This window comes from Euwallacea fornicatus, chromosome 8 (genome assembly GCF_040115645.1).
Source record: "Euwallacea fornicatus isolate EFF26 chromosome 8, ASM4011564v1, whole genome shotgun sequence".
Lineage (NCBI taxonomy): Eukaryota > Metazoa > Arthropoda > Insecta > Coleoptera > Curculionidae > Euwallacea > Euwallacea fornicatus.
In genome coordinates, this window is record NC_089548.1 from 1072900 (window position 1) to 1088403 (window position 15504).

General features: G+C 33.4%; 1 protein-coding gene across 4 annotated transcripts in view; it reads right to left on the reverse strand.

Moving 5' to 3' along the window:
• Vmat (Vesicular monoamine transporter) overlaps positions 1-7839 on the reverse strand; it is a 42418-nt gene extending 34579 nt beyond the window's left edge. For 2 of the 4 annotated variants that reach the window (XM_066285189.1, XM_066285185.1), the window contains exon 1: positions 7692-7838. The gene's annotated coding sequence lies outside the window, so the exon portion shown is untranslated. Of the gene's footprint in view, positions 1-7691 lie in introns of all 4 variants that reach the window. The other 2 variants (XM_066285188.1, XM_066285190.1) reach the window with 2 other exon arrangements.
• Between the last annotated feature and the right edge of the window lie 7665 nt (positions 7840-15504).

A 15504-nucleotide genomic window follows, 5' to 3' on the forward strand; every position in this document is an offset into this window, starting at 1 on the left:
AAATGACTTGATAGACGGAGCATAAACACCTTCTATTTGGAAATTTTTATCTCTACACTAATGAGATAGAGAGTAAAAGATTTTTTCGAAACAATCCACCCAATTATTTATCATTTGCCACTCTCCTCTGCTTTTATAAAGTTCCTAATTGCGAGATTATTACGGCCACCCATAAATAATTACTAACAATAATAAGTGTTTACCTCGTAAAATCAAGGCAGGAAATTATATGAGGCTGAAACGGCTCTTTTATCCTAATTTGATTGTCTCTGGCCTACTGAGTAAATAAAGCAGCATTTAGTCGAAACCATAAAGGAATATTCCTCTAGAAATTAGAGACCAAGAGACGGGGAATAAATTTGTTTAAATGGCGGTTAAATTGGTTTATTTTTCAGTTAAACCATCTTTAGGTTCAGTAAGCGATTTTAGCAAAAAAATCTTAAGTTTGTGAAGAAAGTAAAAATTAAATTTGGGATTTATATTTAGATCATCCAAATAGAATTTTTACATAAATTTGTATGACTTAGGTCTTGCTTCGTAAATATTCAACATTTACCAACGAAAATATCATAGCGATTGCTTTCAATCTCACTTAATGGCCACCAATTCGCAGTACGTTGTAGCAAGTAATCAATAAGGCCTCATTGAAATCATTGTTCTATTGTTTCCGACATTATAGCCGGTTTTAAGTTGAGGTAACCGAAAGGTAATGAGTAATCCACCTGCTTCCCTTATCATCATTAACGTCCGTTGGGATCAGACAATTTTATTACGTGTAGGTAACAAATAAACATACAGTAGGCCCAAAAAGTATTCATGCCCTCAAACGAATCCCATATATTTGCAATTTTTGGCAACTTAAAAACAATTCTTAAGTCAAAAATTTATTTATAGTAATTGTCATTATAGTAAAGTCATAGTAATTTTTTCACAATGTTAAATAAGGGGACTTAAGCTAAAATAAATGCTGAAAGCATTAAAATATGGAAGGCGACGCTCGACGTCACGCTGCAGACGCTATGTTTTTTTTCAAAAACATACCTTTTTTTCAAAAATGTGAACATCGATACATTCTAAAAAAGTTTCTATTTACCTAACGTATTTATGTGTGTTTGTTATCAGGTACCTAATATGTATTTTAATATGTGTTTCTCCAGTAATTTTTAAATGATCAAAAACTTAAAAAACTCTTTATACAAAACTTCTTTAGAATGCATCGATTTTCACATTTTTGAAAAACAGGTGTATTTCTGAAAAAAAATATAACGTCGGCGTAAGTTATAACAAATGTTAAAAACATTAAAATATGGAGAAGCGAGCATGGCCTTTCCATATTTTAATGCTTTTAGCATTTATTTCAGCTTACATCCTCTTATTTAATGCGGTGTAGAAATTATTTTGCAAAGTCCATGTATTTTCGTTCAAAAAGGGAGAGGCGTCGAGTTTGAATGACCCTGTACAAGGAAAATAAAGAAAAATGCCTTTAGGTATGATCAAAAAAGTATCCATTCACTAACGTTTTAGTTTATTTTTCTACCAAATTTGCTATTTATAAATTTCATTTATATACGTTAAGCCTCCACTAGTTCACCTTGACACAAGTTAGAGCTACGTTAAAAATAATAGTTATAGGGCGAAGAGGAAAAGAAATTAGCAAAGATGACAAGAAGTTGATGGTCAAATGCCATCAGGAAGTCTTATAGAAGATTACCTCATGAAATTTTGGAATTCAATTATTTTGTATAGTGAGAGCAAATATAATTTATTTGGATCCGATGGTGCCAAGACATTGTGGAGAAAACTGGGAGAAAGAATGAAGAAGCGCAATTTGAAACCAACGATAAAAAATTGTGGTGGAAACGTGATGGTTTGGGGCTGTATGGCAACAAATGTTGTGGGTAATTTAACTTTTATTGAAGGAAAGTTGGATAGATTCACGTATAAAAATATCCTGGAAACCAATTTAAAAAGTAGTGCTGAAAAGTTTGGACTAGAAGAGAATTTTTACTTTCAACAGGGCAATGATCCCAAGCATTTATCGAAATTAATTCTAAGGTGGTTACTATAGAGGGCGTTTCCTAATTGTGATAAAAAATGAAATAGCTTAACAATGATCTTATTTTAAGGTAAAAACTTCATATAAAAACGTGTACTAAATTGCTCCCATTTTAATTTACCGTTTCATCATATCTTTAGGTCAATCGGAAAGCACATGGTTAGATATTTTTGCAAATATCTCTTAAATTATTATTCCTGCTAAAAAAACCTTAAAAGGCAAAAAAGTTAATAAAAGACATAAGGGATTAAATGGAGTTAATGAATAATATCTAAAAATGTCCTAAAAAACTTCTGAAATAAAATTGAAGGCAACCACAAAAACAGTAACGTCCTGTATAGTATTTTAAATAATTGTTTTTTTTTCAGTTTGCTCGTGATGCTAAAATTATTATTACTATCAATTTTGAGTTACTTATCTCTACAAATAATAGAGAAATTAATGAAAATCTAAAAAAATGAAACTTCATCAACCTGCAAATCAAAATTGAAGCCATTTCGGACATGATTTTATATGAAGTTTTATCTTAATTGAAGTCATGATTCATTCTATTTTTTTATATCCACTGAGAAAAATCCTGTTTAATATCTCGCATTTATTAAAAACATCACTGCAATCCCATGATGTCAATCCGATTGAGCACTTATGCGAACATTTAGAAAGACAGATAAAAAAATTGAAATTTCGAGCAAAGCGTAACTTCGCAATATTACTTTAGTTGAATGATCTGGTGAAATAATTTATTTGAATCAATTAATCGTCGTTTACCAACAATAATCGATGTTAAGGGGCCCACCAAATATTATTGACTAAATTTTATTGTTATTTAGAGTCATAAAAAATTATTTTTTATAGTGTATGAATACTTGCATAGGTATACCTAAAGACATTTTTCTTTATTTTTTCTTTCCAACGAAGCAGTCTTCATTAAAATTTTCATCATTCTACGTAATAATGTCTTATTTGAGCGAATACAGGGTGTCCTATTTAAAGCTGTGATTCAAGATTACTCAAAAACGGTACGTAGTATGAAAAAAAGTTTCAAATAAAGGCTGTCCGATAAAGAGGGGCACATATCATGAAGATAGTGGCTTTCAGCCAAAACGTCATTTTAAGGTAATTTCGAGAACAATTTTTTTTTCAAACGGCAACCCCGTATTTCTTTTCAGATCCGTAAAACCTATAAACCTTAATAATGCACTGTTTTTGAGTAATCTTCAATCACAGTTTTAAATGAAACATCCTGTATTTAAAATTTCAAATTTATATTATTTTTGAGTTACAAAAATTGCCAATAAATCGGATTTGCCTGGGCGCACGAATACTTTTTTGATCTACTGTACTTAACTCGTCCGTTTTTGCTTGAAATATTAATTGGGGAAATCCGAAAATTAAGCTGATTCCAACTAAGGCAAAAATAGGTTGAAATTAACCTCGATCATATCACATATGATTTATTTTTCCGTTCATGAGAAAGGGAGATTAGTCCCGTTTAATTCTGGTTAATTGGAGTTTCTCCACATTCTCTGCAATATGCGTTTTCCTCAAAAAATTTTAACCTTGCTTGATCTGCCACATGGCGACTATAAATTCCGTCCGTGGAATTACGAAAACAGTTTTCCCACAGTTGCCAAGCCATTTGTTACCGTTGACTGAGCTATCGATTCCCAACTTGTTGCTGAATCTCGGCCCATTTGGTAATAAAGATCCCAACAATTCCACTCTAAAAACCACGAGGATATGAAAACGTTTATTTTCCTTTTTTCATTGGAAGGCGTACCGTTTCAAACTGCAATCAAAGTCTTATTTAATTTTCTGCTTAGCAATATTAAATATTATCGAATTGAAAGAGGGCAATATCCCTCTTCCAAAGTCGTCATTTTTGCATATTACACCCTTCCCGCCTAGAGTATAAAATTGATTTATAACTTTGCTGAAGTCTAATAAACGACTCGGAGGCTGAAAAGCCTTTGATTCAGTTTACATTTGCAAAGGGAAGACGCTGCAAATCGAGGACATATGTCTATGGAAGCCTACAATTAGATCTCTCATTCAAACTGATATTGAACTAATTGGATCTCTCACAGATTTCCTGAAATTAACTGGCTTAGGGTAACGTTATTATACAAGATTGCGTGTTAGATCGTGTTTACCAGTTGCAACTGACTTGTTAAAGTTGAAATTTAATCAAACGGCGACAATGTTTGATGATGTCTTCAAACCCATGCAAAAATATGCAAATATAAACAAAATGAAGTACACTCGACACTTAGATTATTTATTAGTCCTGCAAACTCTACAGATCTAACACCTTGCGATTTTTTCAAGTTAGCCTTATTTCTCCTTAAGCTGAGATGTACAGCAATGATATACAAAAAAAAATATGTGTATTTTTTTACTTTTAAAGAAAATTCAAATATTTCATATGTGAATTATTTGACGAATTAATTTCCTGTCAGAGAACAAGGCCAGTGAACGAATCACATGAAGCGCGGTTCGGTCAGCGAGCGTGTGGGAAAGTAATTGGACGTTGCTGGAAAAGTTATTACCGCACGCAAAACAAAGTGACATGCATCACTGTTAAAAATGTCTGTGAGAAATCAGGTAATTCACGTTGACTTTTTTACCGCAAGCCTGCGTGTAAAAACTTTACCGGACTCTAATATTTATCTTTAACTTACTGGAAGCAGCGAAGTTAATACACAAGCGTTTTTAGCAAAAAAATTCTACCTACCTAACAAGTGCGAAAGCGCCTTTAACTAATGATTACAACATGGGAAATACCAATTATTTCTGTTGCTTAATGACATTCCCAATACATTCGAACGAATAATGCAGAATTAACTTGATGAAAAGAAATCGATTGCGTTGCTCATTGAAATAATTCCGAGCCGAGCCTTAAATAAAAGTAGTAACTTTTCCTGCGGTCGCACTTCATTGAAAAATGTATTTTCTCCATTAAAACTGAAATAAAAGGATTTTGAAATAATCCGGCTCGATCTTTTCCGGGGAAAGATCTCGCTTTAATTACAGTCACAGCCCATCGCCAATTATTGTCCTAAGAACTAAAGGATCAACGAGCCGGAAGTAATAAAATAAGTCTTATTAGCGGAATGATAGATTCGTTCAAAAATCTTCACGAATAGACGAAAAATTTACTATACTGATTATAAGGATCAACAGAAAATTTTCAGATTTTAAATATAAATCGAATATGAGATCTATATCATATTAAAACTCGTTTTAAATAAAAAGTTTCTTATTAATTTGTTCTATATTTCAATGAAACATGTTGTGGAAAATTTTGATGTATTCAGCTTGTTTTAGATTTTTTATAATCATTTTTTGTTCATTATTTTCCACAATATAGAGATGCACTTGTCACTCATAATGCCCTATTCACCTCAGTTTGTCATACATATATTGAATAACACTGAATTGCGTAATTACTGTTCAATAAATTATGCAGGAAAATTGGGTAATCTAAAACGAGCTTAATCTAGATCTAAATTAAGCTCGCTAATTAGGAAGGTAAATTTAAGAATAATCTACCTTTCGTTTTTTAATTAATCTGTAAACATATCACTTTTCAACACAGTTCTTATTTGAAATCACAATTTATTGGTGAAATTTTCCGTTTAAAATTTTCCATATCAGTTGTAAAACTGTTAGATAGATGCAGGACTAGAGTTTTACAACAGATTCGAAGATTTTTCAATTGGTTCGTTTCAAGCATTCTCTAAATACACTACAGTGGTTATTCATTTTCCCATTTGCCATTTATTCTACAGATCAGTTTCAGACTGATCTAGGCAGGAGTTTCCTAATTAAGTTTCATGATTTGTTCGCTGGCAGATTTCCACAAAGTTCAAACTTTTTCGTGTGAAACTGGTTAGGAAATCATTTATATGTCCTAAATAGAGATAATTACCCGGAAATTTTAGACTAGTATAAATGGGTCCATTTTAAATCATTTTTTGCAATTTATTGATTGGTACAAAGGTGTCGATTTATGGAAGATTTGCAAAAGATTTAGACTAAAATCAATCTTATTCATTTTGAGTTAATTTATGAGATATGGGTTTACTTTGATGGGTATTGGAGGAGGAGTACTAGGTATTTATGCTATTTTGAATATACCTGTAAAATAAAGCCTCAGTTGCGGGTTTAATATTAAACATAGTATCTATATCAATTGATTAAATAGAAAACAGTATCCCTAAATTTTTAAAATTATGAAAATTTCCCGATTGTATTTAACTTTCAAAAAATGCTTTGTTTGTCCTTGACTTTTCTATACCCTGGACATTTATTATTCGGTACTGTGAAAATACTATTACTGTCATTATTATCATGATTCTGGCAGTTATTTTCATCAAAAATCAACGAAGCGTTGTTTAAGGATACCTCAAATGGAGTTGAAAAATACATTTGTACTAAAACGTAAAATAAATAAAAACGTATCCATATAAAGAAGCAATAATTGTCCGTGGCGCTCTTACTGAATGTCCCTCATTATAAAATAACATTTTTTGGCCTTTTAGGAACTTATGAAAAAAGTTAGATCTAAATTAACTAGGAGCTCTCCAACAAAAATTCAACTAGTCTTGATTGGCCCTAACGGACATCAAACGGATAATAATAGCCATCCAGTAAGAACAGAGATTTTGGAACTCTCTACTTTTAAGTCTACTTGCTTCAATTCTGGCTTAAGATATTAATTTTATTGAGTAGTGAATGAAAATTGTTATGGCTTGAAACAAGTCTGGGTAATAAAAAGCTGTCTTAAAATCTAATAAAAAGTTACCAGGACCGTATTTAGAAAAAAAGTTGATGATGACAAACGAAGCGTCAGAGCACGAAACTGAGAGCGTCACGTTGAAGCATTTTGAAATCTCCGATGGAAAGGTGAGTTAGGTTCGTATCTTTGATTTCTATGTGCCTCTGGTCATAATAGAAATTCTCAGGAAAATAGTTAAAATGAAATTAGATTTTTTTTTTGGTTTTTCGTAATACATATATCAAAAATACTTTTGTAACTCTGAGCGCTCCACGATGCCACCCCCTTGAATGCGCAATTTTTCGCCCATTTAACTAAGTTTGTATCACAGTTAACGAACGTTCCAATCTTAGAGACATGTTGAAAGGACATTTTCAATGAAATATTGCATGAAAAGGAATTTGAAGATTTAGCAGTTTTCTATTAAATATCAGGTTAGTTCTAGTTTATGCATAATGATGATCAGTTTTTTACCACAATCAGATGTTTCTCCTATTAGAAATTTGAACAACGTTGTTTGCTCTGAATCATGATTAAGTTGAACATGAATAAGTTATAATATTGTGATGATTAATATAATATTCGCATTGATGAGGGGCAGGAATTTTTGAATATTTTTGAAGCAAAACTTTCCCGTAAGAACAAGTTTTGAATTTAATAGCAAGATTAAATTCAATAATGAGATTCAACTCATGAAAAAGATTTTTAATCTCTAAAATTGCAATAATGTAAATATTAGCGTGAGTCATGGACAAAATAGTTTTTTTCAGGAAGTGAATTAAAAGTGTCGTATCAGAGAATGGCAAAAACCAAATACTTTTCTACGGGCAAAACAAGAATATGGAAAGTACTCACCGAAATTTCGTCGCCTCCGCCGAAGAGGTGCCCCCCAGTATCAATACGTAGTGGTGCCGTCAACGTCGGCGGCGATCTACTGCCGCCGCGATGGGGCTGCCGGAGTCCCACCGCCTCGTCGTTGTTGTCGGACAGCCTCTGACTCTAACGCCAACGTCGCGAGTTCCTCTTCGCGCTCTGCCTCGCGTCTGCGCCCCCCATCTGAGCCTCGGGGGGCCCCTGATGCCGTGCTCCGGCCCGCCCTGAAGCCCCATTGGTGCCGACCGCGTGCTACGCCACTTGTTGAAACTCCGGAGTTCAGGATTTTTACCAGTTCTTTGACGGTTCACCCTCCTAACCCACTGATATATTACCATCGAAGGAGCGGGGAGCGTATTTCATGGGATTATGTCTTGGGAATGGACGCGATGCCGGGAAAAGGCCGGGGCTCTGCATTAGAAGACAAGGAAGCAGCATTTTTTGGATTTTAGGGTAACGAGAGTATCCACTTAGTGATTAGGGATGATCAGTCAGATACCACTGTAAATAAATCAGACGGCTAAAGTCCATTTTTAAGGGTTCTAGGCTTGTGCTTCGGGCCCTGAATAAGCTTTTGCCTGCACTACGTGATCTATAGTTTTCCTTATATCTTGGGATTCTCAGTAGGAATATTCGAAAGGAATTTGAGAATTACAATTTCGGATGTGTGTACAAGTTCTCTACCTACTACTGGCGGGGCAAAACGTTCTTTGTCGACGTGCGTGGTATGTAACACAAATGTGTATTAGTAGTAAAGTACATTTTCTTGATTGGGTAGAGATGCGGAAAGCGGGTTATTTTTTGTTAAAAAAAAATTGTGACAAAAATAGACATTTTGATCAGCTTGCGGCGCAAGAGTCATAAAATAAATGTGCTTTGAAATAGTAAACAGTTCGATCTAAAGTCGTTTTTACAACAGATTATCCACTTCCTTTAAAAGTTTCGAATTTTTAGCGTTTACGCAGAAGTTTACGCAGCATTTGTTCTTGTTTGACGAGAGAATGAAGTTATAAGTATAAAAAAAGCAGATAAAAAAAGATATTATTCAACAAATGAGATTTAGTTTTGATATGTGAGCAAAATTCTCTTTGTGCAGACTCGAAGGAAAATCACTTTCCAGAGATGCGGAATCATGCCTGCGTCATCAGTGTCCGCATTGTAACTAATCCTGAGTAACAAAAACGAAGGAAATTTATTTTTGAAATTCTAAATCATTCTGTTCATTTAAGCAATTTTGCAACTGTGACAGTTTCTATTATTTGTTTTATTTAATTTTTATTTTGGGTTGATGCTCACAAGAAAAGATAAATTTAGTACTGGTTGCCCCAAACTGTAACGTTGATGTGTTAATAATTTCGAACCACTTCGTCAAATAAGCTGAGGAAAAATAAAAACAATTTTTCTAGACTGTTTTCAATCTAGTTCTAGAAACGAACACCCTGTATATTTGTATACATTCAAGTTGAGCTCTGCATCTGTAGAGCTACAGCAACCGCTGTTGCGACTGGGCTCACTTGCTGACAATGTTACGAAATGGATACTCGTTCTTCCGTCATGCAGCTGGTTGCGAAACGAAATGAAGTGAACTTCTTTTATTAAAATTCTAACGTTTAATTTGTGAACCAGTTATGCTGTTAAATCGTCGACTAGTTGTATGAGCACATAACTTATTACGAACGCGGATGAACTTGAGCTGGAACCTAAACTGAATATATTATTTCCCTCCCAGTCTTCTTGTATCACAAAAGGGCCGAGAGGAAATATTATCTCCGCTTTCAAGAAATAATATCACCGCTCGTTAGACAACTTTTCACAGTTCCGTAAGAATCCTTGAAATTAGCTTGTACCGCTTTTCAGCACGGTGATTCAACGTCGTTATCTGGAGACTCCTGTTGTTGCATCTTTTTGTCATTAGCTCCCTCTCCGCTTGTCACGATCTATAGGACCCAAAGATATATGCACTCTAATATTTTATCTATCTATAACAGGAAAATTTCTCTACTCGTACATAATGGACCCCTCGATACGTAACGAACAGTCAAGCTGGTTTAAAAATTCAGGACCGACCTAGCGATCATTGCTTATTGCTTGGGGAAGATATGTCAGGAATGTGGAAGCGCGAAGACGCTTCCAATTCAATAAAAGCTCATCATAGCCTGCATACCCTCGACGAGGTCCTTCTCAGCAATAAGGACGCCGAAGCATTCGAGTAATAAAGAGATGTTCTAAATTATGTGCCTTAATATTGCGGTCTCCGGCCTTTACTTGCACTCTTTTTATCGGAAGGAAATTCATTACGAGAGGAGTTGTCATTACGCATTTTCATTTGCCGGGAAATAATGAGATATGTAAATGGGAGAAAACTTCAGATGATGGATTTCAGTGTGCAAAGGGGATATGTGTAAGTTTAAATTATTGCAAGAATATCGCCCTATAATAACCTTCTGCACCTTTCTGATCAAAAGTACTGTCCATTTTCAACTACAGTAAAGCTTACATTTATTCACCGGGAGCTCACCGATCATTAAAATATTTTAAAGATGGTAAAAAATCTAAAAAAGAAGTACTAAATACCTCCGTCAAATTAATTAAAAATACAAACCCTTCAATGCCACTTGTTCACATAATAACCTCCCGGACGTAAATCTTGCCTATTTCACGGCTTGAAGGAACATTTTGGTTGATACAGTCACAAATTGATTTTTTTCTCTGCGGTTTTGTTGTTTTTGGGGGGGTTAGGGATTAATTCGCTTAAGTCCCTATAAAGGGAGACAAGTCGCAAAATGTCCATTTTGCGGTAAGTTCATAAACCACATAAAAAATGTTGAAAATCGTGTCCTGTTCGGGATATCGACAAGTTACTCCAACGACTAAGTTACGCCTAAGTTAAGTTATAATATATTAGCCAAAGACTAACGAACTTAACTTAAAGTGCACATTTTGCGACGTATACCTCTTTACCCGTGCTTGAGAGAATTAGTAATTTGTAAGTATAGATGATGGTAGTAACGATAGTCGTAATAACGGGTTTGTCATGAAAAACGCATTCGACAAATAACAAAAAAAGGATCCTTTCTGAGAGAATTAAAAGGCAATGAAATAGAAAAAAAACGTCAGTTTAACCGGAAAAAAGCACAATCGAGGCGAAGGGAACAACATCAAACGACATTGGTGGGCTGGAGGGCCAAATACGAGAGGACGGCAATAAGTTTTATAATATGGAACATATGTGCGATTAACGACGTTCTCAAACCAAGAAACTTCATAGCTAACCTAGCACCACCAGACGGGTCAAAATATGATTACTTGAGCAAACATCAAATGATATGAAATTCATCTACGAACATGAAAAATCATCCAAAGAAAAATTGTGATGAGTGAATTTGCAGTGAAGTGGAGAGGAGCTGGACGTGTTCGAAATAGAAAGCCAACGTTTAAACCAAGTACAATGGTGACCAAAAGTATGAAAATTTATTATTTCTCAACCTATACGACAACAATGCTATTATTTAAAATTTTTTCGCATTAAAACATCATACGTTACAGATAAACAACTATTTCTGAAAAATATTCGCTAGATTTCAGGTATTTAGGTTTTTTTGGAAAAATAATAAGATCTAAATTTGGTTAGGCAAAAGTATGGAAATTAAACGCAAAATGGGCTGCATTTTGTTTTATTTTGACATGAATAGATCTGTTTGTGGTGAATATGTTCAAGTACTATAGGCAATATAAAAATATTTTTATCGGACTTGGAAAATGAAATAATAGAGATACACAAGGCGGGAGTTTACGGAAATTACCATAAGTCGAAATTTAAATATTTTATATTTTTGGGGGACATTTTAGTACCATCACGAACTGTCGGATCGAGTCTAAATGCTCAGGGATTATTTGGGAGAGTTGCAGTAAAAAAAAATTTAATTTAAAAAAATAGTCAAAAGGAGCGACTTCAATTTGCACGTAAACATTTATCCTGGTCCCCGACCAAACGCCTGTCTTTTTTAATGATGAAAGTAAATTCCGGCTATTTGGAAATGATGGTAAAAAATATGTCAGAAGAGCAAAAGGTACAAGAATTGATTATAAATATCAATTACTGACTATGAAATACGAAGGGAATAACGTGATGGTGTGGGGCTGCTTCTCTAGATGTGGTACTGGGCCGTTAATTCAAATTATAGGTATTATGGATCGTTTTGTTTATCGAGACATGTTGAAAAATAATATGTTGCCTTATACTGAAAAAGAAATGCCGTTACGGTGGATTTTTTCAGCAAGATAATGACTTTAAGCACAAATCGCATTTAATTAAAAATTGGTTAAATGAATACAGTGTCCCCCTAATGGATTTGCCATACCAGTCACCAGATCTAAACTTCATAGAGAATCTCTGGAAGCATTTAGACCGACAAAGGTAAGATTTCAACGTTAAAAAAGTATTTAATTTATTAAGTAAGAAATGGATTTTTTTCACAATATTGTACTTTTTTGATGGATTCTATGCCACGACAATGTGCAGCAGTGATTAAAGCAAAAGTTTATGCAAGAAATTACTAAATGTTTGACGAAAATTAATTAAAAAAGTTTTAACTCTTTTAGCTTTTATACCTTTGACCAGCAGTTTTTTATTAAACTGTAATAAAGTTGATGCAGATTGTTTTTTATTTGCATTTCCGTTTCTATTTAGTGTCATTTAGTTTTATCATTTGCATTAAATACTTATTATTTCCTTTCAATACTGAGATGAAAACTGTTTCGTTCCCGTCGAGAAATTTTTATTTAACAGTTACTTACGTAGGTACGTGAGACCGCAAAGAGGCGCTTTGCAGGACCCATCAAGGAGTCTTCCGAGATGGAATCAGAAAAATAAAACAAGAATCGGAAAATAGTTTTAACGGTCTTTTAGATCAACTTTTCGGTGTTGACCGGGGAAACGTTACTTTAAGTTTAAAAAAATTAATAGAGAGCTCAAACATTTTCATTATATGAAATATTATTATATACCTCTAACTTCAGAATATATTAAATTTACCTTTCAAACGATAAGGAAGCTCGGAAATGAATTAATATTTCAAGGTTTGTAATTGTTGCATAATGTCAATTATGTATTAGTAAACTTTTATGGTAAATATTGCTTAAACTTTTAATTCTTAGTTCTCGTTAGGTCCCTGTGAATTCCAGAGGATTTCAATCACTAGACGCTTTGCACTAAAAATGTCGTACTTCGTTATTAAATAATAATTTTGACCACTATAAGAGACACTAACGGGAATTTTATCACATTTTTATGAACACGTCATTTTCAATGTGCTTATAAATATAATATCTACAGGATAATTTCAAAATTTTTTAGATATCTAAAAAAAACGCAGCAAGGAATAATTTTCTAAATTTAGGTCACTTCTTATTTCGCAATTTGTTAAAATCCTATGGATCAGAATGGTCTCTTGATTTTTATCTTTATATCAGTTCAAGCGGTATGACTCTTAAAACGATACATAAAATAAATTAAAATCCAAACCATAATAAAAGGGCCTTATTTACAATGGTGGAAAGACTATGGAATACTTAATACTCACTTTTTGGCCTGCTGGACGTCTTACGTAGCTTCCACCATCAAAAGTGGACACTTAAAAGTTACTCTCGCCACTTAAAAGGACAGTGTTCTTTTTCTCCGTAGTCCTTAACAAGACTACGAGTTTTAGACAAGCATTTTCGTTTTTCTTGGTTAGAAGTGGTTTTTTAATAGCAATTCTACTATGAAGTTTTGCACGAATTAAACGATTTTTTTCGGTTCTACTAGCAATTTCAATATTAAATTTTATGGTGATTTCATCGATGATTTGTCTTAATGTCTTTTTTGGGACCTTTGAGAGACATTGGTCTACTGGCCTTATCTCTCATAAGAGTGATTTTTCAGGGAGGTCCTGGATTACGTTGATTTTGAAAACCTCCCTGACTACGAAATTTATTCAAAACCTTAGTAATGACACTCTGACTAATATTCAATGCTTTTGCCACATTACATTACATTCAACCACTTCGATAAAGCTCAACCACTTTTTGTCTAAACTGAATTGAGGAAAATAAACGTGTTTAGCTACATTCGGATACACTTAAATTGCACCAAACCTTTAAGACCTGCAGCGATCCGAAGCCAAATAAATCGAAACGAACAATATATTTAATATTTTTCCCGCCGCCATACAAGGTGTTGTAATGCCAGACCTACCATAGGAAAACTCATGTGAATTTCAATATCATAAAATATTATCTTCAAAATATTTTTGCCTGATAAATGGATCTACAATAAAATTGTTTTTATTTTTTATCTCGTAAACGAAGCAAGATACGACGAAAATTCAAGAGACAAGAAAGTTGCATTTTTAGTTGCTTCATCTCAAACAAATTTCAAAGTTAATAAAGGGTAGGTGAGGTACATTTTTTGTCAAGAAGTTTGGTTAAGGTACTCCCCTCCCCTCTGACGCCAGTGAACTTAATAGTTTTAATCCAGCCAAATCAGCATCTCCTTACTACAAACAACGCTAGGAAATTTCAAAAATATCGGTTAAAAGATATTTGAATTATTTTAAAAAATCGTAATATAAAAAAAATTACACATTTCCGGCCTATGTTAATGGAATTTTTTTTTATAATGACCTGAGAAATCACCGCATTAAATATTGCCGCGTCCTTTTTAAAGACCCTGTATCCAAATATGGGCATACTTTCCAGGATGATAATTTTTATGAACATTTTGAACTTCAAAATTATGCATTTAATGGTTTCATTTCAGTTTCTATTGATCCAACGGAGGAAGCATAATCTTCTGTTTAAGTTCGCATTACAGCATCATAAGAAAATAAAACGGTACACTGGACAACATTTGAACAGTGTTTTGAACTCACTGTAATTATCGATAATTATTTAACGAACTTGTATATTAATGAGGGCGATTAATAATCGAGATGTTTTAACGTCCGAGCGTAACGGACGCATTGATACAAGTAGAGGTTGATAACCGCTCATCAATATTCGCGTCGCTTACAACATTTTCCGTGGATTGCAACGCAAAAAAAGTAATAAAACTATTAATTTTATTTAAAAAAATATATGGTTTAAATGTATTGATCGCGAGAGAGATATACAGGATGTTTGGTAAGTAGTGCAGGACACTGCATGGGGAATTAGAGGAGGACATTCTTAATCTGTTTAACCAAACATACCTTTACACTAAATATTACAATTTTCCTAATACTTAAGTTTTTAATATTTTTTTAAATTTAAACTCATTTTTCTACAATTATTGAAGTGCAGAAGAACAACGAGCCCTTTAATCACATAAATACACTAACCTTTTTTATTATGTATGAATGATTTGTTTAAAGTATTTAAGCCATAAAATCTAAAATGGCTTTGTTACTTTCCTACAACATCATACACAAGATTTTCCTGGTTTATGGTACCATAGAGTCAATCTCAAACGTGGATTTTATTCGAACGCTTAAGTGCAAGTTTGTTCGATTTTCTTTAAAACTTCCTTGGGTCATGATTTTTCAGTTCTTACGGAAAATTTCTTAAGAAATATTTCAAAAATTATAACAATAATCTAAAAAAATTTAAGCATGTATCAAGCGCATTCGCCAAAACTTAAGCTAATCATTTATTAATTTACGATAGATTTCCAGATATTCGAAAATTTTGGGTTTTTATCCCTTTTAATACGATCTGTATTAAAAGTGATAAAAACTGTGTAAGTAAATATTTGCTGTAATTTGATAAGTTGCTGTAC